This window comes from Acipenser ruthenus, chromosome 10 (assembly GCF_902713425.1).
Source record: "Acipenser ruthenus chromosome 10, fAciRut3.2 maternal haplotype, whole genome shotgun sequence".
Lineage (NCBI taxonomy): Eukaryota > Metazoa > Chordata > Actinopteri > Acipenseriformes > Acipenseridae > Acipenser > Acipenser ruthenus.
In genome coordinates this window covers 31,343,147-31,369,724 of record NC_081198.1, presented here as the reverse complement: position 1 = coordinate 31,369,724, position 26,578 = coordinate 31,343,147, and the positions used below count along the sequence as shown (strand labels likewise).

Below are 26,578 nucleotides of genomic sequence, written 5' to 3'. Positions count from 1 at the left end.
ACATACAATTACCCATTTATACAGTTGGGTTTTTACTGGAGCAATCTAGGTAAAGTACCTTGCTCAAGGGTACAGCAGCAGTATCCCCCAGCTGGGATTGAACCCACGACCCTCCGGTCAAGAGCCCAGAGCCCTAACCACTACTCCACACTGCTGCCCTAACTATGGGGATAACTATGGGGATTGGTAGAGGACAGATATAAGTTGTTTAGATCAAAGTCTGGTCAAACTAGGTCAAATCTTGTGTGTGTAATGGAGAGAAAGGTTAAAAAAAAACCTTACCTCTGTCCCCGGTCTCCCCTACCTCAAACTTTCGTACTGCATTGCTTAAACAGGCAACTCCAGGGGGTGATAATGGATCTGAAATGATGTGTAAGTACCGTGGTCCCTATTTCTACTGTGCTGTAATGAACACATGACTTGTAATAATGTAGCCAAACAATGATTCTATAATAACACTTTCTGCAGTTACACCACTTTCATAGGTTTCCTTTTAGATGTACATTAAGAAACTTCACCACATTTTAATCATTTTTCTATTAACTCCCGTTATTATTAGTGTGTGTAATCATTCTTATTCCAACTTCTGAAATATATTTCATAGACGGGGAACGTCTGTTTATAAGGGAAGCAAGTAGAAGTGAATGGATCATGGTTGAAAGCAGATGTGTGTTTACAGGCTGCGAGTGTTGATATATCCCATACACAGACACTCACAGCCCTATAACTCCATTATATACTGGTTTATTGTTAATATGCAGTACAAGCTAATATAACCCTAAACTTACTTCTGTATTTTACTGTATGAAGTGATGTTAAAAAGTGGGTCTGTAAATCATGTCCGCAACATACATTCCAAAGTAAATTCCAAAGTAAATTCAAAGTAAGAGCCATCAGTATGATGAAGACGCTGATGACCATGACGCGTCATCACAAATCCATAAGCGATTCTCCAGACAGCTGCAGAAATCTAAGTGTGACATACAGATGGATGGGATGGACGGACAGACAGACACCTCCATATATGCCACGGATCTGATATCCTCATAACTTGTGCTGAATAATGATAATCCTACGTTTCATGACAACTGGAAAGAGTGCTTCTCCTGATATATGCAGGAATCTAAGTATGACATAGAGATGGACAGACAGACATCCCCTGTATCCTCAGGATCTGATATCCTCAATCACTTAAACTACATCCCCCTGTATCCTCAGGATCTGATATCAATCAGCAGTGTGGAGTAGTGGTTAGGGCTCTGGACTCTTGACCGGAGGGTTGTGGGTTCAATCCCCAGTGGGGGACACTGCTGTTGTACCCTTGAGCAAGGTACTTTACCTAGATTGCTCCAGTAAAAACCCAACTGTATAAATGGGTAATTGTATGTAAAGATTTCCATTACACGAGAGTAGATGTTAAAACTTCATGCTGATTTGAACTCGGCTCTCGCCAAGATAAGCACCAACTAAGACGTAGCTTTACAGTAAACTAATGTGATCCATATGCGTCTCCATCCATTTACGTTTCCTTCCATATGATGATGTAGATATCCTTCTGTCTGGTGTTAATGGCTGAAGTGTAATGCTGGCTCCAGGGATCAGCTTATTTTGCCTCCCTGGCGCATCAGCACACACAACGGCTGCGATGCTGGCTCCGGGGATCAACCAAAGTGCGGCCTCCCCAGCGCATCAGCATGACAACCGTCTGGATTGAGCTAAGTAGGGTACATCTCTGGGGTTTTCAAGTGGGCACCTTCCATCCTCAGTGTTTCGTCGACTAGCCCACGACACCTCAAGAGGGCTCGACGGTGATTCTGGCGTCCCAGCATCACCCCCCTCCGTCCCCCACTCAACTCAGCCCAGCTTACTTACCTGTCCCCAGCCAGAATCTTTCCGTCTCAACCACAGCCAGTTGCTGCTCCTCTCTGCTGCTTCAGATAAGTTCTTCACTGTGCGACGCAACTCTTGGCCACTGAATCCGACGTCTCTGAGAAACCGGGTTGTAGAGTGTGCCACAAATCCTCGACAACCCACTTCCACTGGGTAAACCCGAACTCTCCATCCTCGCTGTTCCGCTTCAGTGGCTAGTTGAGCATACCGCAGTTTCTTCCTCTCATACGCCTCATCTACAGCATCCTCCCATGGCACTGTTAACTCTACCAGGTGAACAAGGCGTGCTGATCCAGACCACAAGACAATATCTGGTCGAAGGTTAGTGGTGGCAATCTCAGGTGGAAAAATAAGCCGTTGACCAACATCTGCCAGCATTTTCCAGTCTCTAGCAGCTTCCAGTTGTCCTGGGCGAGGATTGGTTTTAACACCTTTTCTTGGTGGTTGCTCTCCTGGGCGGAGGAATGTTGTCTTTTGTGTGTAATGTTTTGATGGAACAGGTGGCAACTTATTGGTCATGTTACGCTTGTCTTCCAATGCTAAGGCCAAACATCGCAGCACCTGGTCATGGCGCCAAGTAAACCGTCCTTGGCTAAGAGCCACCTTACATCCTGTCAAAATGTGCCTTAATGTTGCAGGTGATGAACACAAAGGACATGAGGGATCCTCTCCTACCCAGAGGTTTAGGTTCTGTGGTGATGGGAGAACATCATATGTTGACCTGATGAGGAAACTGATCCTGCTCTGTTCCATTGACCATAGGTCTTGCCAGCCAATCTTGCGTTGTTCCACACTCTCCCATCTCATCCATTCTCCCTGTTTGGCCTGGGAAATGGCCTTTATACACCTCATCCTCTCCTCCTGCTTTTGCACCTCGTTGACTACCAGCTTCCTTCTTTGAGCTGGGGCCGCCTTGTGCCATGTAGGAGGAGTTGAACTGAAACCAAGACCCCCTCTTCCATGCTGAACTTGCCCCATGATATCACCAATTCGAAGGGCAGCCTTTGCATCTTCCACAGCTTTCTTTGCCGCCCACTTTCTTCCAGTTTTCAACACAGGTGCTGCCTCCCTTACGCATTTATCGCGTGACTCTACTAATGTCATTTCCAATCTGACCTTGGCGCACTTAAACTCCTCGGTTAGAGCAGAGACTGGTAGCTGCAGTATTCCTTTACCATAAAGTCCCACTCTGCTGAGGCAGCGTGGAACTCCCAACCATTTCCTGATGTATGAACTGATTAAAGCTTCCAGCTTCTCTACTGTTGTCAAAGAAACCTCGTACACAGTCAGTGGCCACAGCAACCTCGGCAGTAGACCAAACTGAAAGCACCAGAGTTTTAGTTTACCTGGTAGAGCGCAGCTGTCTATGCTCTTCAACCCTTCCACTGCTTGTTGTCTAACTTCTCCCACACGAACTGTGTCCTTTAGATCCCCGTCGTACCATCTCCCAAGACTCTTCACTGGCTTCTCAGACACTGTTGGTATTGCCTCACCATTAATGAAGAATGTTTTATCTACTACTTTGCCTTTAATTATAGAGATGCTCCTTGATTTAGTGGGCTTGAATTGCATTCGTGCCCATTCAATGTTATTGGTTAATTTGCCCAATAATCGATTAGTGCAGGCTACTGTTGTAGTCATGGTTGTCATGTCATCCATGTATGCTCGAATTGGTGGTAGTCGCATTCCAGAAGCCAAGCGCTCTCCTCCTACTACCCATTTTGATGCCCTAATGATTACTTCCATTGCCATGGTAAAAGCCAGCGGAGAAATGGTGCATCCTGCCATTATTCCAACCTCTAGGCATTGCCATGTAGTGCTGAATTCTGAAGTTGAAAAACTGAATTGCAAATCTCCAAAATAGGCTTTCACTAAATTTGTTATTGTCATCGGTACACTGAAAAAATCAAATGCTGCCCAAAGTAGTTCATGTGGCACTGAACCATATGCATTAGCCAAATCCAGGAATGTCACATGGAGCTCCTTCCTCTCCTTTTTAGCTGATTGAATTTGTTGCCAGATCACATTGATGTGTTCTAAGCAACCTGGGAAACCTGGAATGCCCGCTTTTTGTATTGAAGTGTCAATGAAGCAGTTCTTTAATAGGTAAGCTGACAATCTCTGAGCAATAATGCTGAAGAAAATCTTGCCTTCTACGTTTAATAGGGAAATGGGGCGAAACTGACTGATGCTTGTAGACTCTTTTTCTTTAGGTATAAAGACTCCACCTGCTCGGCGCCATGCTCTTGGTACAACCTGTTTTTCCCATGCCACTTTCATCAATTTCCACAGAATTCGTAGAACTCCTGAAGCACTCTTGTACACTCTGTACGGAACTCCATTAGGCCCTGGAGATGATGAAGCCCTTGCTTTTTTCACAGCTTGCTCTATTTCTTTCCCCTTAGGTGCACAGTCCTCCATTTGGTATTCTGGTGGATTGATAGGTGGGATGTCTGACGGAATTGACATAGGCTCCTGCCTTTTTGAATCTGTATGTGTTTCCTCCAAATATCTCTCCAGCTCAACCTTAGATACTTTTAGTGTGCCATTCTTCTCACTGGTGAATAACTTCTTTACAAATTTGAATGGGTCTTTATAAAAGTTAGCTCTCGCACGCTCCTTCTTTTTGTAGCGTTTCCGTAGGCGCTCAGCTCTGCGCAATGTTGCAAGCTTATCTTTTATGACCCTTTGTAAGAGATTGAGTCCCTCCTTCTGACTTTGTTCTGCTCTTCTCCATTGGTTCCTCAGCTGTCTCCTTTCTCTAACTAAGCGTTCAATCTCCTGCTGCCGTCTAGACTTTCCAGGAATAGTTTGTACTTTTTCCTTCCTTTTTTCAACTCCAAACCTCTCACTTCCATATGCGTAGATGATGTCCCCAAATTTATCCAGCTTCTTTTCAACTGTTCCACTTAATCTTTCCAATGCAACGCAGAGATCTGTGTTTACTGTGTCCCATGCAGTTTTCTCACAAGCTCTTGGCCATTTAACTCCAGGCTTGTGCCCGTTGAGGTTCTTTTCTCTCTTATGCTGGTTTGTCTGACCGGGTTCACAAGGATCATTATGTTCATCACTAACTGTGTCCATGCAAGTCCTCCTCACATCTATGACAGGGGTGCTGATATCCTGCGAACTGTGGTTTGCTTCCTGTCGCTGGATTTCATTCGACTGACTTGACTGACTTCGTAAGAAGTACTGATCAATGCGAGGCCCTTGTCCCTTCTCCCTCAAGCATTTCATTCTCCCTTGATGAATCTTCAAACCCCTGACCGTTGTCGCCTTGCTCCAGCCGCAGACACAAACCTGGAGTTCCATGTCTTTGTTAACTGCAGATCTTGAACTAGTCTTTTGTGAAGTACTCTCCATACTCATATCCGTTTCCGGTCCTAAGTCGTTAACCGTGTTGTCCAACGTTGAGTCATCTTCCGCCCCCGCTCTCGCAGACTCTAGGGGTATTTTTCTCTTTAATTTCTTAGAAGCCTTGGGCGGGTGTCTCCAGCATCCTGTAAACACAGAGCTGGATACTGCCGACAAGGGTAGCTAACCCTTACCAGCCCCAATGGGGTCTCTTTCCTCCTGTCAGCTGTCTCTCCAGGCTGTCACAAGGTCTTTCCCTTGTTGCCAGCTGCACTATTCACAGCAGTCACTGGACGTATCCAGATCTTCATGATTTCCATTACACGAGAGTAGATGTTAAAACTTCATGCTGATTTGAACTCGGCTCTCGCCAAGATAAGCACCAACTAAGACGTAGCTTTACAGTAAACTAATGTGATCCATATGCGTCTCCATCCATTTACGTTTCCTTCCATATGATGATGTAGATATCCTTCTGTCTGGTGTTAATGGCTGAAGTGTAATGCTGGCTCCAGGGATCAGCTTATTTTGCCTCCCTGGCGCATCAGCACACACAACGGCTGCGATGCTGGCTCCGGGGATCAACCAAAGTGCGGCCTCCCCAGCGCATCAGCATGACAACCGTCTGGATTGAGCTAAGTAGGGTACATCTCTGGGGTTTTCAAGTGGGCACCTTCCATCCTCAGTGTTTCGTCGACTAGCCCACGACACCTCAAGAGGGCTCGACGGTGATTCTGGCGTCCCAGCATCACCCCCCTCCGTCCCCCACTCAACTCAGCCCAGCTTACTTACCTGTCCCCAGCCAGAATCTTTCCGTCTCAACCACAGCCAGTTGCTGCTCCTCTCTGCTGCTTCAGATAAGTTCTTCACTGTGCGACGCAACTCTTGGCCACTGAATCCGACGTCTCTGAGAAACCGGGTTGTAGAGTGTGCCACAAATCCTCGACAACCCACTTCCACTGGGTAAACCCGAACTCTCCATCCTCGCTGTTCCGCTTCAGTGGCTAGTTGAGCATACCGCAGTTTCTTCCTCTCATACGCCTCATCTACAGCATCCTCCCATGGCACTGTTAACTCTACCAGGTGAACAAGGCGTGCTGATCCAGACCACAAGACAATATCTGGTCGAAGGTTAGTGGTGGCAATCTCAGGTGGAAAAATAAGCCGTTGACCAACATCTGCCAGCATTTTCCAGTCTCTAGCAGCTTCCAGTTGTCCTGGGCGAGGATTGGTTTTAACACCTTTTCTTGGTGGTTGCTCTCCTGGGCGGAGGAATGTTGTCTTTTGTGTGTAATGTTTTGATGGAACAGGTGGCAACTTATTGGTCATGTTACGCTTGTCTTCCAATGCTAAGGCCAAACATCGCAGCACCTGGTCATGGCGCCAAGTAAACCGTCCTTGGCTAAGAGCCACCTTACATCCTGTCAAAATGTGCCTTAATGTTGCAGGTGATGAACACAAAGGACATGAGGGATCCTCTCCTACCCAGAGGTTTAGGTTCTGTGGTGATGGGAGAACCTCATATGTTGACCTGATGAGGAAACTGATCCTGCTCTGTTCCATTGACCATAGGTCTTGCCAGCCAATCTTGCGTTGTTCCACACTCTCCCATCTCATCCATTCTCCCTGTTTGGCCTGGGAAATGGCCTTTATACACCTCATCCTCTCCTCCTGCTTTTGCACCTCGTTGACTACCAGCTTCCTTCTTTGAGCTGGGGCCGCCTTGTGCCATGTAGGAGGAGTTGAACTGAAACCAAGACCCCCTCTTCCATGCTGAACTTGCCCCATGATATCACCAATTCGAAGGGCAGCCTTTGCATCTTCCACAGCTTTCTTTGCCGCCCACTTTCTTCCAGTTTTCAACACAGGTGCTGCCTCCCTTACGCATTTATCGCGTGACTCTACTAATGTCATTTCCAATCTGACCTTGGCGCACTTAAACTCCTCGGTTAGAGCAGAGACTGGTAGCTGCAGTATTCCTTTACCATAAAGTCCCACTCTGCTGAGGCAGCGTGGAACTCCCAACCATTTCCTGATGTATGAACTGATTAAAGCTTCCAGCTTCTCTACTGTTGTCAAAGAAACCTCGTACACAGTCAGTGGCCACAGCAACCTCGGCAGTAGACCAAACTGAAAGCACCAGAGTTTTAGTTTACCTGGTAGAGCGCAGCTGTCTATGCTCTTCAACCCTTCCACTGCTTGTTGTCTAACTTCTCCCACACGAACTGTGTCCTTTAGATCCCCGTCGTACCATCTCCCAAGACTCTTCACTGGCTTCTCAGACACTGTTGGTATTGCCTCACCATTAATGAAGAATGTTTTATCTACTACTTTGCCTTTAATTATAGAGATGCTCCTTGATTTAGTGGGCTTGAATTGCATTCGTGCCCATTCAATGTTATTGGTTAATTTGCCCAATAATCGATTAGTGCAGGCTACTGTTGTAGTCATGGTTGTCATGTCATCCATGTATGCTCGAATTGGTGGTAGTCGCATTCCAGAAGCCAAGCGCTCTCCTCCTACTACCCATTTTGATGCCCTAATGATTACTTCCATTGCCATGGTAAAAGCCAGCAGAGAAATGGTGCATCCTGCCATTATTCCAACCTCTAGGCATTGCCATGTAGTGCTGAATTCTGAAGTTGAAAAACTGAATTGCAAATCTCCAAAATAGGCTTTCACTAAATTTGTTATTGTCATCGGTACACTGAAAAAATCAAATGCTGCCCAAAGTAGTTCATGTGGCACTGAACCATATGCATTAGCCAAATCCAGGAATGTCACATGGAGCTCCTTCCTCTCCTTTTTAGCTGATTGAATTTGTTGCCAGATCACATTGATGTGTTCTAAGCAACCTGGGAAACCTGGAATGCCCGCTTTTTGTATTGAAGTGTCAATGAAGCAGTTCTTTAATAGGTAAGCTGACAATCTCTGAGCAATAATGCTGAAGAAAATCTTGCCTTCTACGTTTAATAGGGAAATGGGGCGAAACTGACTGATGCTTGTAGACTCTTTTTCTTTAGGTATAAAGACTCCACCTGCTCGGCGCCATGCTCTTGGTACAACCTGTTTTTCCCATGCCACTTTCATCAATTTCCACAGAATTCGTAGAACTCCTGAAGCACTCTTGTACACTCTGTACGGAACTCCATTAGGCCCTGGAGATGATGAAGCCCTTGCTTTTTTCACAGCTTGCTCTATTTCTTTCCACTTAGGTGCACAGTCCTCCATTTGGTATTCTGGTGGATTGATAGGTGGGATGTCTGACGGAATTGACATAGGCTCCTGCCTTTTTGAATCTGTATGTGTTTCCTCCAAATATCTCTCCAGCTCAACCTTAGATACTTTTAGTGTGCCATTCTTCTCACTGGTGAATAACTTCTTTACAAATTTGAATGGGTCTTTATAAAAGTTAGCTCTCGCACGCTCCTTCTTTTTGTAGCGTTTCCGTAGGCGCTCAGCTCTGCGCAATGTTGCAAGCTTATCTTTTATGACCCTTTGTAAGAGATTGAGTCCCTCCTTCTGACTTTGTTCTGCTCTTCTCCATTGGTTCCTCAGCTGTCTCCTTTCTCTAACTAAGCGTTCAATCTCCTGCTGCCGTCTAGACTTTCCAGGAATAGTTTGTACTTTTTCCTTCCTTTTTTCAACTCCAAACCTCTCACTTCCATATGCGTAGATGATGTCCCCAAATTTATCCAGCTTCTTTTCAACTGTTCCACTTAATCTTTCCAATGCAACGCAGAGATCTGTGTTTACTGTGTCCCATGCAGTTTTCTCACAAGCTCTTGGCCATTTAACTCCAGGCTTGTGCCCGTTGAGGTTCTTTTCTCTCTTATGCTGGTTTGTCTGACCGGGTTCACAAGGATCATTATGTTCATCACTAACTGTGTCCATGCAAGTCCTCCTCACATCTATGACAGGGGTGCTGATATCCTGCGAACTGTGGTTTGCTTCCTGTCGCTGGATTTCATTCGACTGACTTGACTGACTTCGTAAGAAGTACTGATCAATGCGAGGCCCTTGTCCCTTCTCCCTCAAGCATTTCATTCTCCCTTGATGAATCTTCAAACCCCTGACCGTTGTCGCCTTGCTCCAGCCGCAGACACAAACCTGGAGTTCCATGTCTTTGTTAACTGCAGATCTTGAACTAGTCTTTTGTGAAGTACTCTCCATACTCATATCCGTTTCCGTTCCTAAGTCGTTAACCGTGTTGTCCAACGTTGAGTCATCTTCCGCCCCCGCTCTCGCAGACTCTAGGGGTATTTTTCTCTTTAATTTCTTAGAAGCCTTGGGCGGGTGTCTCCAGCATCCTGTAAACACAGAGCTGGATACTGCCGACAAGGGTAGCTAACCCTTACCAGCCCCAATGGGGTCTCTTTCCTCCTGTCAGCTGTCTCTCCAGGCTGTCACAAGGTCTTTCCCTTGTTGCCAGCTGCACTATTCACAGCAGTCACTGGACGTATCCAGATCTTCATGATTTCCATTACACGAGAGTAGATGTTAAAACTTCATGCTGATTTGAACTCGGCTCTCGCCAAGATAAGCACCAACTAAGACGTAGCTTTACAGTAAACTAATGTGATCCATATGCGTCTCCATCCATTTACGTTTCCTTCCATATGATGATGTAGATATCCTTCTGTCTGGTGTTAATGGCTGAAGTGTAATGCTGGCTCCAGGGATCAGCTTATTTTGCCTCCCTGGCGCATCAGCACACACAACGGCTGCGATGCTGGCTCCGGGGATCAACCAAAGTGCGGCCTCCCCAGCGCATCAGCATGACAACCGTCTGGATTGAGCTAAGTAGGGTACATCTCTGGGGTTTTCAAGTGGGCACCTTCCATCCTCAGTGTTTCGTCGACTAGCCCACGACACCTCAAGAGGGCTCGACGGTGATTCTGGCGTCCCAGCATCACCCCCCTCCGTCCCCCACTCAACTCAGCCCAACATAAAAATAATGTGATATCTGTATAATGTGAAATAATGTATAATGTGATATCTTGTAACAATTGTAAGTCGCCCTGGATAAGGGCGTCTGCTAAGAAATAAATAATAATAATAATAATAATCAATCACTTAAACTACATACATATGACCACCTCCGCTATATGCCTTTTATTCGCAGCGGGGGATAATAGGTGGCTCTATATGGATTAATATAATAACTAAAAACTGTATTCACATCTACTACTGTTTAGATCATTAAAATAGACCTCATAGCATCCGATTCAAATAAAGCGCTACCAGCTTAAAACTTGCATGGAAAAGTACGCAGTTGCAGAGAGGAGCAACTTAGTTCAGAGTAGTTCCTTGATACTTCTATGACATCATAATTATATGATCCCCCTTTGAAAGAAAGTGCCATGACTTCAAAATAAGACTATCTGACATGACACGGTAAGTAAGTTGAACTAAAAGGCTCTGTTCATTTTACAGCCAGTGAGTGAAGCAATGCGTAATCACAGACAGCATGGCCAGCTCTGTAAGCCACTAAGACACACAGACCACATAATAACTACTGTAGACCTACACAACTCAGTCATGACACTAACAAACATGTGACTTGTATTTTTAGAAGCCTATTTTCCCATTTCAAGACCCATAATTAGCTCTAATATATGTGCCAAGAATCCTGTTTCCCAATTAAAAAATATAATTACCAGCGTCAGCTTGGCAATAGAATGCTAATTAAAATTAATGTGATGGGAGGGCTTTTTTCTTTTTGAAGTCTTTAAAGTAAGCTGTAATAAGTTAAGTAACTGCATCCCTGTAAGCTGATATCCGTGGCTATGGTTTCATAGGTTTAAAACTCTGTAATTCAAAGCTAATTCGGTTACATAAGCTTACACAAGCCCCTAGAGGATAGATGTGCACTGAAGGGACCTTGACAATGCTGATAGACTAGTATTACACTGCACTGGTATGGAATGTGTGAAGTGCAAGGGCTGGCCCACATTGATAAACCCAGAACTACGGGGAGAGTAGTGTTTATTTGTTACCCTTTTACCCTAACTTAGACCCTGTGCTTACTATAATCTTTGTATCCCTGGGCTTGAATAGATAAATGGCGTCTGTTTTGATATCAAAAAATATGTTTTAATGAACATGGTGTAAGTGCAGTGGTAACCCACAAATGTTTCCAATGCAGAATGACTGAGTGGAACATCTTTTTATGAACTTCACTAAAATTAGCAGAAACTTGATAAACCTTTGTATGTGTCACAGGTGGGGGGAACAGCAGAAAATTTTTTTAAAAAAAACCTTATACAAGTTTGATATAGTTAGAGCATAGCAAAGTGTAATAAGGCACTGTGAAAACATGGTAAAGCATAGGTAAGCATTGTGAAAAATAACACTGTATGGCAAAGCATAACATAAACATGGCAAACCAGGGCAAACTATGGTAACTGCACAGTATAACCATGGGAAAAGAATTGTAAAATTGCAAAAATATCATTAATAAATACCATGGTAAATTTTTATAAGGAAGGCTGTGGATTTATAAAAAGGAAAGTTGTGCCTTCATAAATTATAAAGTCAAGTTGTAACCTTCAGAATACCAGGGTTTTTATCACCCAGCTGGGGTCATACATCATGCATACTTTAGAGCTTGACTTTATAGACAACCATTTATCCAGTTGTGACCATTTCCACTAGTGTTCATACATATCAATAAGGGTTTGACTTTACAGAAGTTTAGAACCTCAACCACAAACACTCAACCACAAACTCTAACAATTGAGTCACGTCAACAGGCTTACAATCTACGGTCGCTATGCAGCTAATAGAAACATCCAAACCACCACTTCAGTCTTTCCTTAAAGTTTTCTCCAGGGTCCGATAGCTGTATGTTTACAAGGTTTAACTCCAAACAGCAGTGCGGCCAGCATTCCTATAGCTGGAGGCTACACAATCCAGTTTATTACTAAGACGGTGATTACAGAGAGCCAACGGACCAGCGCAGGGCTTTGATCAAAGAACCGGACAAACAGGAAGCTCCCCAGGTGTGCTCAGTATTAATCCATGGTGTCCACTCTTTGAACAAAGACAGAGCAGAGCTAAGAGAATATTAATTATAGATTTCAGTAAACGAGACTTTAGAAGCATTCTCTCTCCTCTCATTAGCTTCCTCCACATTCTCAGCCAGTATTTTGCTGTGTGCATTTCAAGACTTTATTCTCTCTGTGACTTTTTTCCTGTGCAAGGTATTAGGACCCCCCCCCCCCCCCAACGTATTGGTGGCACATATGCTGTGTTTCCACTGTCCAGGGTGCTCTTGTGATTAGTAATCGTTTCCATCAACAGTGAGCCTGAATCTGGTTCAATAATTAGAAACCTGTGCATGGAATTGTGAAGCTGATAGGTCAAAATGTAAGATTTATTTTTAAAATTATTCAGATTAATATTATTGTGAAGTTAAAGTAAACATATAGAGAATCAGTAACATAATAACATATATTAAAAAAATAATTAGTTCTCAGCTTTTCGAAAGAAGTTTATGATTTTGACTCCTAGTGTCTACGATGTTTGTGTTTTGAGATGTGCTGTGTGCTAACTCAACCTGCGCAAAGGAACTATTCTCCACACTGAATGAACCTGCTCGCAGAGGGAGGGGTGGGCAGTCACTGGAACAGCACAGTGCTTTACTACCCATTCTCCACACTGAGACCTGAATGAACCTGCTTGTAGAGGGAGGGGAGGGCAATCCTTGCGCTGTGTTGAATTGATTAGCAGATACCTCCAAATCAATTTTGGGATATCTTAAAATGTATTAGCGACATATCTAATTGAACAGCATGTCATTTTCAGATATCTCTAAATGCACAGGAAGTTATTTTTAGATATCTTATAATTAGAGATACTTCAAAATGAACAGAACATTCTAAAATGTGTAAACAATATCTCAGAATAAGTGAACATAACAAATTAAAGATATCTTAAAATGCTAATTTTAAGATATCCCTTAATGATAATTTGACTTGTCTGGTTTAGAGATATCTTTATTTAAAGATGTCTTAAATAACGCAAAGATATCTTGAAATGTAATTTGAGATATCTCGAAATGATAATGTGCTTGCCACACTTGTGTAGGTCCTTGGCTGTGCAGAGTTGTTGATCTTCACTGGGGATTCTGGAGGGAGCATTGGCTCTGTCGCTCCTGTGGGTTAGGGAGGCAAAACCAGCAGGGACTGTTTCTCCTCATCACATTACAGCGGACCCTACTGGCCAGGCACCTGATGAGCTCAAGCGGACACCTGCAGGGCTAGCCTTTGTCCGCCAGAGGCCGGTCGCTCTCCGACAGACGATTCTCGAGCTCCTGTGTGTAAAGAGGTGTCTGGAGGATGCCCTCTGACCTTTTGTCGGGAGTGCTGAGGAAACTTAATCAGACATTCTAAACTGAGGAGAAAAATTAGGTAAAATAACTGGACACGAAATATTAAAAAAAGGTAATAAAAAAACACAAAACTACCCCCCCCCCCTTCTCATTAGTGAGCTCTCCCTAATGTATACTAAAAAGCTATCCTTGAAAGAAGGATTCCCAGCTAAAACCATAACCCTGTTTACATTTTCTGTTCATTAGCTATACCTGACCTTGTTCCCTTTGAACAAAGTACAAGCTGATACAACTGTTTAAACAAACCTCTTTCTAAGCATTTTGGCAAGAGTTTTCTAAAACACATCTGCTTTCAATGGTACCTTTTATAACTTATTTGAGTTCCCATGAAAGGGAGTTCCAGGGAACACCAGCTGCAGCGGCACAGGCACCACCATCACAAAGTCATCAGCCACTAATTAGACTGCCTTTATATCCAGAATTAAAGAGGCACAGTGCAAGAGGAATTCTATTTGAAAATGAAAAGCCTACAGCTGTGAACAGCCATGCCTCATCACAAAAGGCGTATTAAAGACACAGAGCCCGCATGTAAGTCGTTAGTTTCACATCTCTTAGATCCAGGGGCTCTGAGACCAACTTGTTTTGCCTAGTTTAACAGCTCTCCTTCAAAGGGCTGCTGGAAGTTTCCGAAAAGCAGTCTACCCTCGTAAAAGAAAACAAAAATAATTCTAAAAGAGGTTTGGTGGAAGTGTTTAGTTTCACTTCTTATATTACCTGTTGCAGGTAATATAAGAACATAAGAAAGTTTACAAACGAGAGGAGGCCTTTCGGCCCATCTTGCTCGTTTGGTTGTTAGTAGCTTATTGATCCCAGAATCTCATCAAGCAGCTTCTTGAAGGATCCCAGGGTGTCGGCTTCAACAACATTACTGGGGAGTTGGTTCCAGACCCTCACAGTCCTCCGAAGCGTGTGCCGTCAGCCGACTGCTTTTTTTCACACTGCGGACTCACCATGTAGCCACCCAAGAGCTACAGCGTCGGAGGACAACGCACCTCTCGGGCAGCTTACAGGCAAGCCCGCAGGCGCCCGGCCAGACTACAGGGGTCGCTGGTGCACGGTGAGCCGTGGACACCCTGGCCGACCTAACCCTCTCTCCCCCCGGGCGGCGCTCTGCCAATTGAGTGCCGCCCTCTGGAAGCTCCTGTCCTCGGTCAGGCAAAGGAATAGCCTGGACTCGACTCAGAATAGACTATAGGGCATGTCCTGCACTCCACACAGAGCGCCTTTACTGGATGCAACACTCGGGAGCCCCTAGACCCTCACAATTCTCTGTGTAAAAAAATGCCTCCTATTTTCGGTCCTGAATGCTCCTTTATCTAATCTCCATTTGTGACCCCTGGTCCTTGTTTCTTTTTTTCTAAAAGCATATGAATAAACATGGCAAACAAGGGTAAACTATGGTAAATGCATAGTATAACCATGAGAAAAGCATGGGGAAACTGCAAAACACAGTGTTGAAATACTGTGGTGGGCCATAGATTTAAAAATACAATACAAAAGATGACTGGACTTGGGAGAATGTTGCTATGTGACGAGTGGAGAGACTGATTAAAAAGCCTTCAGAAACAAACAGGAAATGGTTTCCATCCCGACCTGCTAAACAAGCTCCTCTGTTCCCTCTCTCACAGTGGATGCTGAGTCCCTGCTGGCACTCTTGTTTAGTAATGATGAAAAGAATTTCGATGCAGAGCTGATCTGAGAGAGCTTTAGAAATGTCAGGACAAGTGCAGAAGCATAACAAGGGCTCAGGAATCAGCTCCAGATACAGAGGGGCCACATCTATTACTGCCATAAACCTTATAGATGTTTCCCATAGTAAAAGCATAGCAAAGTGTAATAAAGCACAGGCAAGCATTGTAAGGAATAGCGAGGTATGGTAAAGCATATTAATAAACACGGCAAACCAGGGTCAACTATGGTAAATGCATAGTATAACAATGGTACAACCATGATAAAACCACAAAGATACTGTGCAAAAAATACTACACTTTTACAAGGGAAAATGTTTTCCATTAGGTACAGTTGGCCTACATTGTAATAGTGAATCAGGGTTAGCTTTGGAGTTACAGTAAAGCTATAATGCATGGCAGATATTCACCCTGGAGTGCTCTTGAAATGGCGCTGACCTCGCACCAGTGTACCCTATACAGTCATTTTTATTCAATCAAACCCTCTTGCAAAAATACAACCCTTTGAGTTTGTGCTGCCGATAAAGCAACTCGAATAGTTTTTCCTGTTTCACATTATTTGCTGTCACGATATAAAAAGTTTTAAAAATGTGGTCCGACTGGTTGCTTTATAAATAATGCTGATCTGGAGAAAAAAATGAACCTGTAACTGTGCATCGGTTGTATGAAAGCAGACACTTTCAGATGGCTTGACTCGAGATACATGCCTGGAAAGAAAAAAGAAACCAAACAGAGCGCTGTTGACTCATCTTCGGGTTGAGTGCATTTCATGGCGTGGAGCTTACCACAAAATAGCCCTTATTACAACTGCTTGTATAGGTCGCCAGGATAATTAGCTGCATTTAAAATAACTCACATAAACCAAAATCTGTCAGTAAACAATATTAGATCCTAAACTATACAGTATTCAACTTTGCCACAATGGTTTTTAAATCAACACTAACATTTGAACAAACAGACAGATGTGGAACAAAGCTAATTTCAAAGGCTATTTGTATGAGATAGATAAAGTGCAAATCCAGCTAATGCTTTGTTTACCAGCCAGTTAAAAATGACTTGAAAGGTTTTCACAGGGTAGTGCTCCTCTTGTAAAAACAGAGTGGTCTGGAGCGGCCAGAGCTGTCACACTTAACAGCTTCCAGCTCCATCTGCTTCTGGGAAATAATTTTTGTTCGACATCTGTAGGATTTAAATTTCCTGTAACTAATGAACCATTTCACAGCTGCAGTATGGCCCCCAGTTAGGCTACTACAGTGCAAATGCATCCTGCATTAAAGCTCTCAGCCTTGTGATCATTATCAGACACCCACACCATTAATCTGCTACACAACCACAGTTTTGGGAAGAAGAAGTAAGCAAAAGTTCCCTTTTTCTACAAAATAAACTGCAAAATGAAAAGCCTATATGCTGATCAACAGGTACAGTCTTTGTTGGTACTTCATCCGAGTCAAAGCAAAAATAACTCCTAGGAAATTAAAATATCCTTTTTTTTAATTGAAGGTCAGTGGACGTCTTCTGATCCCCAAACCAATCACCTCTTTAGATTCAAGATCTCCACAGCAGATATAGGCGAGCTACCTGTGTCAGAAGCACAAAGGCCAGCCCTGCGAGTGTTGACTTGAGCTCACTAGATGCCTGGCCAGTAGGGGTTGCTGTAATGAGATGAGTCCCTGTTGATTTTGCCTGTCGATTTTGCCTCCATAACCCACAGCAAAGCCCCTCACTGTATAGTCTTAATTAAGAATGTCTGGATTGTGATTTTCAGGCTTGGTAACTTTATTGGGTGTGTTTTTTCTTTCTAAAATAAATGAGCTAATGATGATTTGGAGTAAATAGCTTTGAGAATCTATCCCTAAGTGTTTTACAAAATTGTATCACAAATGTGACCATTAGTTATAGCCCTACAGGGGCCTAGACATTACTGATTACTGAACTACTTCTGATTCAAAGATTCAAAAGCAATAGAAACATAGTCTGTCCCTAACTGAGTAACTGTCCACCAGTTTATCTAGATTGGATCATCAGTTCTTCTTCATATTGAATACATTTGAGTTTTCAACCTGTCACAACAAAGACCATACAGGGATTCACTGTTTATTCATACTGTACACAGTGGCATACAAAGTAGGGCTCTCAACAGCAAGCAACTCCATTAATGACAAGAACATAAGCAGTGGAGAGAAGCGGGACACGCAAACACATTTTCAGATGTTTGGACTGAAATCTAGGTCAGGGAAGGAAACGGAGCATCAGCAAGTGTCTATAAGCTTGATAAATAAAGCAAGAATAGAGCTCCCCGGAGGAAGCAATCATGCTAATCCCAAATGCAGAGAGTTTACTTTTGATATACAGACATTTGCAGTGTGGTATTTTATATACATTCAATGGCACACAGTTTTCTGCTCAGTTGTAATGACTGGCATTGATGGGCCTAAATAATATGGTAATTGAGAAACAAAACGAAACAGGCTTAAAGCTGTACAAACCAGGGCTTTCAAAGCAGTTCTTCAGTGTCTTTCTTTTTTCCTACTTAGGGAAGGACCATTCATTTCTGGCACAATACTGTATGTTCCCCCTGTGTTACAGGTAATAACACCCCACCTGAGTGTCCTGTCCTGTTCAACCGGGTTTTGAGATCCGGGTCAAGGCCCCAATGTAGTGGAGGGAAACTTGGTGCAAACCTACGACACCACATACCACAAGCAAGTGTCTTAACCACAATGCAAAATAGCTGGTGGTTTTAGACCTTTTAACCTCATCTTATCTCACTGCCGGAGAACAAAATATATATCGGCAGTGCATCACACAACACTTCCCATTACACTTGCACATTGAAAAACATTGTGAATGGAAGTGGGGTCCTATTGCATGTAACACAGGAAGGAAGTCAGGCGAGGGAACAGGGTACAGTACAAGTCTGGAAAGTATAAAGACAGCCAGTTCAAACTGAATTTTTAAATTTGACTCCAGTGAAATTAGATTCCTTCTTGCTGCCACACAATATAGTAACTTCCTTTCTTCTTGTGCAGCACATATTAGGGCCACATGTGCTGCAGAGCCACACACTCACAGTGGAGCCAGGAGGAGGGGTCATAATACTTGCCACACACAGTGGGGTGGGGTGGTAAATTTAGTGACCAGTGAATGTTCCCCTTTAAAAAAAAAAAAAATTCGAGAAATATATTACTACATTATAATTTATTATATACCCATATATATATATATATATATATATATATATATATATATATATATATATATATATATATATATTGTGACACACCGGGGTAAGTCTGTCACTTGCAGGACCGTCTTCACTGTCTTCTTTGGTGTAAGACAGAATCACAGAACAACAGAAATGAAATAAAACAGTACGGTGCCCGTATATTTGTTTATACCAAAAAAAACTAAACTAAACTAAACAATATCTATCTCAGTTCGGAGATCTGACTTCCCCCCCCCCCCTTATCTATCTTATTCACTGGGTAGCTAAGCTACTTACCAGTTTTAAACTTGTTGCACCGTATTTCTTTTTGTCTTTTCCTTAATTTCTCCTTTCTCCACAAAGTCTAACCGCAACCCCCATAAGCCTCCCCCAGCTTGACCCTGAACAAAGGAGATAATTTCCTTTTATTGTAAACCAGTCCAGCCACTTACAAAACTAACACATCTTAAACACCTGCAGCTGTGCTGGTTTACATTTCAATTAAACCCTTGTACCCCTGGCCCTTGTAGTTTCTTTGGTGGCTGCCATTTTTGTAGGCCCTATTAACTACAACTCCCGCATTGTCTCTTGGGAGATGTAGTCTTTCCCTGCTCAATCCGGCACTTTCCAGTGCCCCGGTCCTGTATACCATAATATGCTAGGACCCACATATTTACCATTCGTGACCAGCCCACGTCTATGGTCACAATATATATATATATATATATATATATATATATATATATATATATATATATATATATATATATATATATATTTATTTATGGTAATGTTTAGCAAATTAGATCAGGTTTTATTTGATTATACCCTTTTTTTATTAGTTTATAAGCAGATTAGCAAAAGTCTGGAAACCACTTGATTAAGCTGAGCAGACATTTGTTTTCTACTACATCCTTTATTAAACCTGTTTTCTTTCTGAGGTGTTTGTGAAAGTTCAGAGGTGAAGAGTCAGCATCAGAGGTCAGAGCCATTGCTAGGGAAATGTAGTGTTGCTATGAATGGTTGCTATGCATATGTAGCGTTGTTAAGGACTTCTGAGGCTACAGTGCAAACTGTCACGTCATGGATTTAACAAAAAGATGGATTTTAAAACCAAGGTTTAATAAATAAATGAACTAACTGTTAAAACAAAATGAACAGTATTTGTTACCATGGTTGAGATATAGCTAACAGTAATGAAACTAAAAAAGTTTTACCTTCAACTGAAAATGCAATGCAGACAAAAACCCCAGAAATTTTACTGTACTCTATCTCAAAATATGAACAGAGCAATGTTAAGTTGTGCCAGCAACAAGGTAACACTTACAGATGTTATTCCCTAAATATTTTTCCAGACTCACGTCATGCTTGTTGGTTCCTGTTGTCTCTAAGGCGGCTCTGACTACAGACACTCTGGTCTGAAGATTCGGCCCGTGGTTATTCAAGTGGATGGTATCTGAGGCAGGCATGGATTTTATGTCACGATGCATCAAATCCAAAGTTCTAGCAAAAAACTAAGCCTGGCAGTTTGATAATACTCTCAGATCTTTACACATATTCCATGCGATTATCAGAATTCCGTGATGGTGCATTTACAGAGTAGCACTTTTTTTTTTTTTTTTTTTTCTAATCTTGACTGTATAGGGTTTTTAATACCAGAGAACAAATTAATTCTGTTGAAATAAAGTACTAAAAAAAAAAAAACATTTCTCATTATGAATGATGTGGGGTAGTTATCACCTACTACATAACATATTTAAACAGATTTCATAATGACATTCACTCAACAGTCAAATGGCTTTCTGGATGACATTATTGTAAGTGTAAAATATCTTCTTCTGAAGCATTCTGCATGTAACTCTTTCCAAAGAAAATATATAATACATAGATATACATAGTGCCACAAAAGCAGAAAACAAGACCAGGTTGTATTTCATACATGTAGACTCTAGTGTTCTTAAACAACCTCTGATTTTGAAATCACTGCCATAAATATAAAACCCAGTGAAGAAAAGGGATATCCAGTAGACTTGAAACTGGTAAAGTGCAGGAATTGACAGCACAGAATTAAGAGGAAAAGACAATGCCAGATTTTGGAATAGGCCAGAAAAACCTGACACATCATCGGTCTCTTGTGTTCTGGACAGTTTCTGAAGAGGAGCTGCTGTAGCCCTGCTTAGCTGCGCAGGACTGCCAGTCGGGACTGCATTTCCTCGATATCTTCCTCCGCCTCGTCCTCGGATGTTGCTGTGGCTCCGATAGGCTCCATCTCTGGGAGGGCGTCTGTGACTTTGTTGGGGGCTTTACCTAGGGCATCTGCAGTGATCTCAAACAGAATCTTGTCCACCTCCATCTCTGCTTCTTCCTCCATTTCATCCTGATCCTCCATTCCTTCAAAAGTATCTTCCAGCATTTCCTCAATGATACCGGCCTTCGTCATTTCTTTGGAGAGCTCCCTCATGGTGGCCTGGATCTCTGGGATCTTCACCAGGTTATGCATGGCTTTCATGACCTCTGTGCTCCTCTGCAAAGTCCCCGCTACTCACAGAACAGAGAGCTGGTTCTTCATGCTGAGCTGCACAGAGTTCATCCGAGCTTTGGAAGCGTATAGTTTGTTAACGGCCCTTCTCGACTGAACAACCTCCTTTGCTAGTATAACACACACGTCCCTCTGGCCTTCTTGGCAGCATCCTTAACTGAACGCTTCACTTTCTCTTCTTCCCTCTGAATGTCTGTTATTTGCCTGTCGATCAATCGCATCTCTTTTCGCATCTTGGAAGACCATTCATTAACCAATTCTTTCGGGGGTTTGTCTTGTGATTTCCTGAACAGTCCCATTTTCTACAGGTAATCTGAACAAAATATACAATCACCAAACCAGCCCCTGTATTGGTGATAAAAATAATACAACAATATCTCACTTCCTACTTCCTGCTTCCTGCTTCCTCTGTCTTTACAGAGTAGCACACTGTGACAGGGTGTACGAGTGGTGACGTCACGGCAGAAGCAGGCACGAAAACAAACCAATACTGCGGATTAAAGTAAATGACGCGGCGCGTCTTTTTATTTTTAAATAACAAAAATAAAATAAAAAGGTTTTAACAAAACACTGCTCACAGAGCAAAATAAAAAGGTTTAACAAAAACAGATCACGCACACAAAATAAATAAAACACAGGTCAGGCTGGGCAGATTGCCTTCACTGTTCCTATGTTAATTTTACACTTGTTTTCTCCGTCACTCCTCTCACTCCTCTCACTCCTCTCACTCTCTCTCCGCTCCTAAAACACCCCACCCCGAGCTGGAGAGCTGCAGGCTTTTTATATTCAGGTGAACATCTCCTGACTAGCAACAAAATTAATCACTTAATTAATTCGGGAGATGGCCACCTTCTGCACGAGTTCATTACTCCTGGCAGAGAACGAGCACCGATCTCGCCTCTGCCAGGACACGTTTTAAAAATAAACAAAACAAGAACACGGCGGTACGCTGTCACAAATTACAATAAATAAACCATAATACAAAACAAATACAAAATACACTGCACAGGGGCGGAGGGGACTCCGTTCTAAAATAAAATAAACAAAACAATGTACAGGGCACCTTGCCCTGTTACACACACACAATGAGAATCAAAACATTAACTGTTGCTGGTGTAACAAGCACTGTGGTATGATGCACTTCCATTAAGGAACGACTTCAGACAAGCCTGGCTCTTTTGCATTGTCGTTAAGATGCTCGCTTGCTGAGTGCAAGGTCATTGGTTCGCACCCAGCCCCTCGCCCTGTTACATTGATGTGTAACTCAAATCTCGTAGATCAGCGAGATTAAAGGGGTTGGAGCATAACAGGCAGTGTTGTGTGATGCGCTGTCTTTAAGGAACGAATGCAGACAAGCCTGGCTCTTTTGCCTACTGATTAAGAAACTCGCTTGCGGTGTCCAGCCCTGTTACACTGGCTTTATGTACGGTATTGGAAACATATTTAAAGAATACTTTTTATCATCTACATGTCATTTCTTACTTGCTTAATATCCTGTTATGTGTGCTCTTGACCATTCTCTATTGCTCTTTCTCTATTCTCTCTCTCTCTCTCTCTTTTCCATATCCAATGGTCTTTAGTGGCCTGACAAGTCATAGTGCTGCAAATAAAACAGAAATATCAAAAACATGAGGCGGCAAGCTGCAGTATACAAACCTTTCTGTACCTTTTTCTTTTTCCTTAAAAAATATTTGCAGTTTCTCCACATGACATCTTCCTGGTTCTGCCGTCCTGATAGAGCATTCCTCTCGGATTTCTCTGTATTTCACTAGTTCTGTATGGTTCGGATTCGCCTCTGTTTGGGTTTTTCAGCTACAGTCAGATAATCAAGCTGACTTTCCTGAGCAGCGATCTGCGGCAGGCTAATTTGTTTTGTGCTGCACCTTGTTTGTCCCAGTATGAAGTACACTGTTGCATTTTCCCTATGAGGATTGGTGAAGTAACATTGCAGTGTTTTTTGCTATCTCAGTTCTGTTGCAGGTCTCTCTCTCCCTCTCACTGTCTCTCTGTCTCTCAGTATTATCTGATCTCATTGTTATGCAAAGCAGATTCTTCAATATGAGAGTCTTGGGGCATTTCTTCACTGCCACTACTGCAGCGATAGCTGGAATAAATTACTGGGTCATAAAACTGTTTGGATGTGTTGGAGCTTCACAAGTGTATAAAATGAAAGAAATGTATGCAAATGAACAAGTACCATACCAACATCTGTTTCAGCTAAACACAAAAACCAGCCGGTCTGTGGAGCTCGGCATCATAAAGCAAGGAAAAGTAACAATATATTATACAAATCAGGCAAGACAGTATTCAATAAATATCAATAACCCAGAACACCTATTAGGTTGATGCAATACTATGGCAGAGTATAAAGGTGCAGTAATTATACACAATTGATAGTATGAGCTATAATGCAAGGATATTTTTTCTCTTAGAGCAAATTGCAAAATATATTCCGTGTGCAGTGAGCAAAGATGTTAGGAACTCAAAGGAAATAAAAAGAAAAACAAACATAAAAAGAATATAAAGAAAGTCATTGGTGCTCTCTCAGGCAAGATGTGTATTTATTTTTGCAGATAGGAGTGAAAGCTTTCTTTCTTTCTTTCTTTCTTTCTTTCTTTCTTTCTTTCTTTCTTTCAAGCAAATTACAGCAGCAGCACCCCCCCCCCCACCTTGTCTAGTGCTCACCTTCATTCACAAAGAATAGCTAGTTTATATAACCCCACTAACTGTTAAACATTAATCATTTACTGCTTAATTAATTTGACCAGAAAAAGGATTCCCCTGGGTCCTACAGTCCTGCTCTTTACAAGTCTATAATCTACTCTTATCGGAAGAACAGTATAGAACAGCAGTTCTCAAACTTTTTGTCTGTGGTAGCTTCCGATAGGCCCCTCTGTGGAATGACGTCCTCTATCCGGCCTGCCGAGGGAATAAGTTGTCGTTCCGCGAATGTGAGTGATGCGACCTCGCAAGGTTTGGTGGTTTCTCTTTCAGGGAACCAGGGTTACGTAACCTAGCATTCCCTTTCAATTCGAAGACGACCATCAACCAATACTTTTGGGAAAGTATACCGGAGCCATCGCGAGGGAGCGTGAGCGGACAGCATATGAGGGACGCCTCGCTACCGCCAACTAGTGTTGGTGGTGCAAGTGTGCACCCTCAAGGACCCTTGTGCCTAATGAAAGCGTAGAAGGATCTATCACATTGATTCGGTAGAACCTGGTGAATGTATGTGGAGTAGCCCAGCTAGCCACATTACAAATGTCAGTCAATGATGCGCCTCGAAAAAGCGTCCATGACGTAGCCACCCCTCTAGTAAAATGCGCGGCCACCCTCCCCGGTGGGGGTAGGTTAGCCTCATTATAAGCAGTCGATACTGTGTCCACAATCCAGTGGGCCAGTCGCTGTTTCGAGAGATCTTGCCCTAGGGTCCTTTCACCAAAGCAAACAAAGAGCTGGTCAGACTGACGCAGTGCCTATCCAGATACACTCTCAATGCCATCTAAAAAGGCTGACTACATAGAGAGATATTTCAGCTCTATGGAATGTATAGGCTCAAACAGGGCCTTAGAGAGCCTCCAGTACCATGTCTAAACTCCACTTGGGGAGGATGTCCCTTCTATGGTGACGCAGTCTGCGAGCACCCTTTAGAAACCGGGTACACTTTCAGCATAGAGGGGGACCTGCCCACTGCTAGCAGAAACTGTAAAATAATTGCTATGAGACAGTAGATAGGGTCATGGCCTCTGGCCATACACTACTTTTGAAAATACCTCAATTTGTAAGCATATAATGCTCTAGCATATAATGTAAGCATATAATGCTCTAGCCCTAGTGTTCTGCAGTGTATTAACTACCGCATCTGAGAGCCCTAAGGCGGACAGACGGTCCCGTTCATGGGCCAGAATCACAGCTGGAGGCTACCCAGTTCTGGGTGCCATTGGGTGCCTTGCATCTGACTGAGAAGATCTGTGCGTAGTGGGATCTCCCAAGGCTGGCCCTGCAGCAGCTGGCAAAGGTTAAAAAACAGATTCTCCTGGGCCATCTGGGGGCCAACAAGAGAGGTGTTGCTTTCTCTCTCCTGACCTTTTCCAGAAAGGCAGGGAGCAGCGGTATCGCTGGGAAAGTGTATAAAAGCGCTTTGGGCCATTCTTTGGCTAGGGCATCGACGCCTAGTGGACCTCCGCAACTGTGAAGGGAGAACCACAGGGGGCAATAAGTTGTCTCTGCTGAGGCAAAGAGATCGACCTGGGCTTCCCTCAAGAGGAGGTCCGCTGCCCAGTTCACCACTTCGGGAAGGTAAACAACCCGGAGGGATAGTTAATGCGTCTGTGCCCAGATCAACAGCCGAAAGGCTATGCGGTGTAACCCCGGGGACCGAAGCCCTCCCTGGCAGTCACACTCATACGACGGACAGCCAAGAAAAGACGGTCTGCGACACAAGCGAAGCAGACAGTAAGAAGAAGGAAAAAGACACTCAAAATGGAGCCGCTGATTCCAGCATGAATTCAAGGGAATTGCAGTCGACTTAGAAGAGCTCTTTTCGAATAACACACTCTGGTTAGTGACATGGAAGAGTACCTTACCGTAGGGGAGAGGCAAAAGAGGAAGTGAGCTCCGCGGAACGACTACTTATTCCCTCGGCAGGCGGGACCGAGGACGTCATTCCACGGAGGGGCCTATCGGCAGCTCTGACATAAAATGCTCAGCGAACACCTACCTAAGGCAGGCATATCCCATAAGTATTGATTGGTGGTCATCTTCGAATTTAAAGGGAACTTCAGTTCCATGTAATGGAGAACCAATTAATCTGTTATATAAAAATAATAATCTTGAATTAATTATACTTCAATGCAATAGCAATAGATACATATCAAATATATTAACTGCAATCAAGATAAAAAAACAAATACATACATACAAAAAGAAAAGAATGCGGAATAGGGATTAAGGAAAATCATCAAATAATATTAGTAATGAAGAAGTAACTAACAATCAGGTGTACGTACACAAGTAAGAATATCAAAGTTAGAACAAACAAAGAGAAGATGAATTGGACGCAATTTATCTGATAAAACATTAACAAACTCACAGAAAGCATTATTATGCAAGGGTGTCAAGTTTGTTCCGGCAAGAAGATACATAAATAAATTCAGTTAATAACAGAATTAAAAGAATTGGAATAGCGAATGGAATAGCGAATGGTGGAATAGTTTTATAATGAAACACACACAGAATCAGAATATGTGTGTGAATATGGAATACAAATTAATAGAAGCATCATTGGATTCCTCCAGAGGGAAGAAACACATGGTTAGACATGTATATTGAAGTAGTTAGAAATGAAATAGTAACAGGCTTAAGAAGTAAAGGTAAATTAAATGTAACTAAGAATGAGCTAAAGGAATAGAGGATAGTAGTATCATTATAAGAACAGCAGATAAAGGTTCTGGGGTGGTACTAATAAACAAATATAATTATACAAAAGCAGAAGGGACTGAATTGCA

The 26,578-nt window shown here is 42.9% G+C and overlaps 1 long non-coding RNA gene and 1 pseudogene across 1 annotated transcript; both read right to left on the bottom strand.

Annotated features, from left to right (window-relative positions):
- Positions 1-17,405: 17,405 nt before the first annotated feature.
- LOC117402948 (uncharacterized) lies at positions 17,406-23,027 on the bottom strand. The gene is made up of 2 exons (XR_004544518.1): positions 22,728-23,027; positions 17,406-18,479 (listed from the first exon to the last, which is right to left on the bottom strand). It is a non-coding gene; the product is annotated as an uncharacterized LOC117402948 (long non-coding RNA).
- Positions 20,165-21,445, bottom strand: LOC117402934 (charged multivesicular body protein 3-like; annotated as a pseudogene).
- Positions 23,028-26,578: the final 3,551 nt, after the last annotated feature.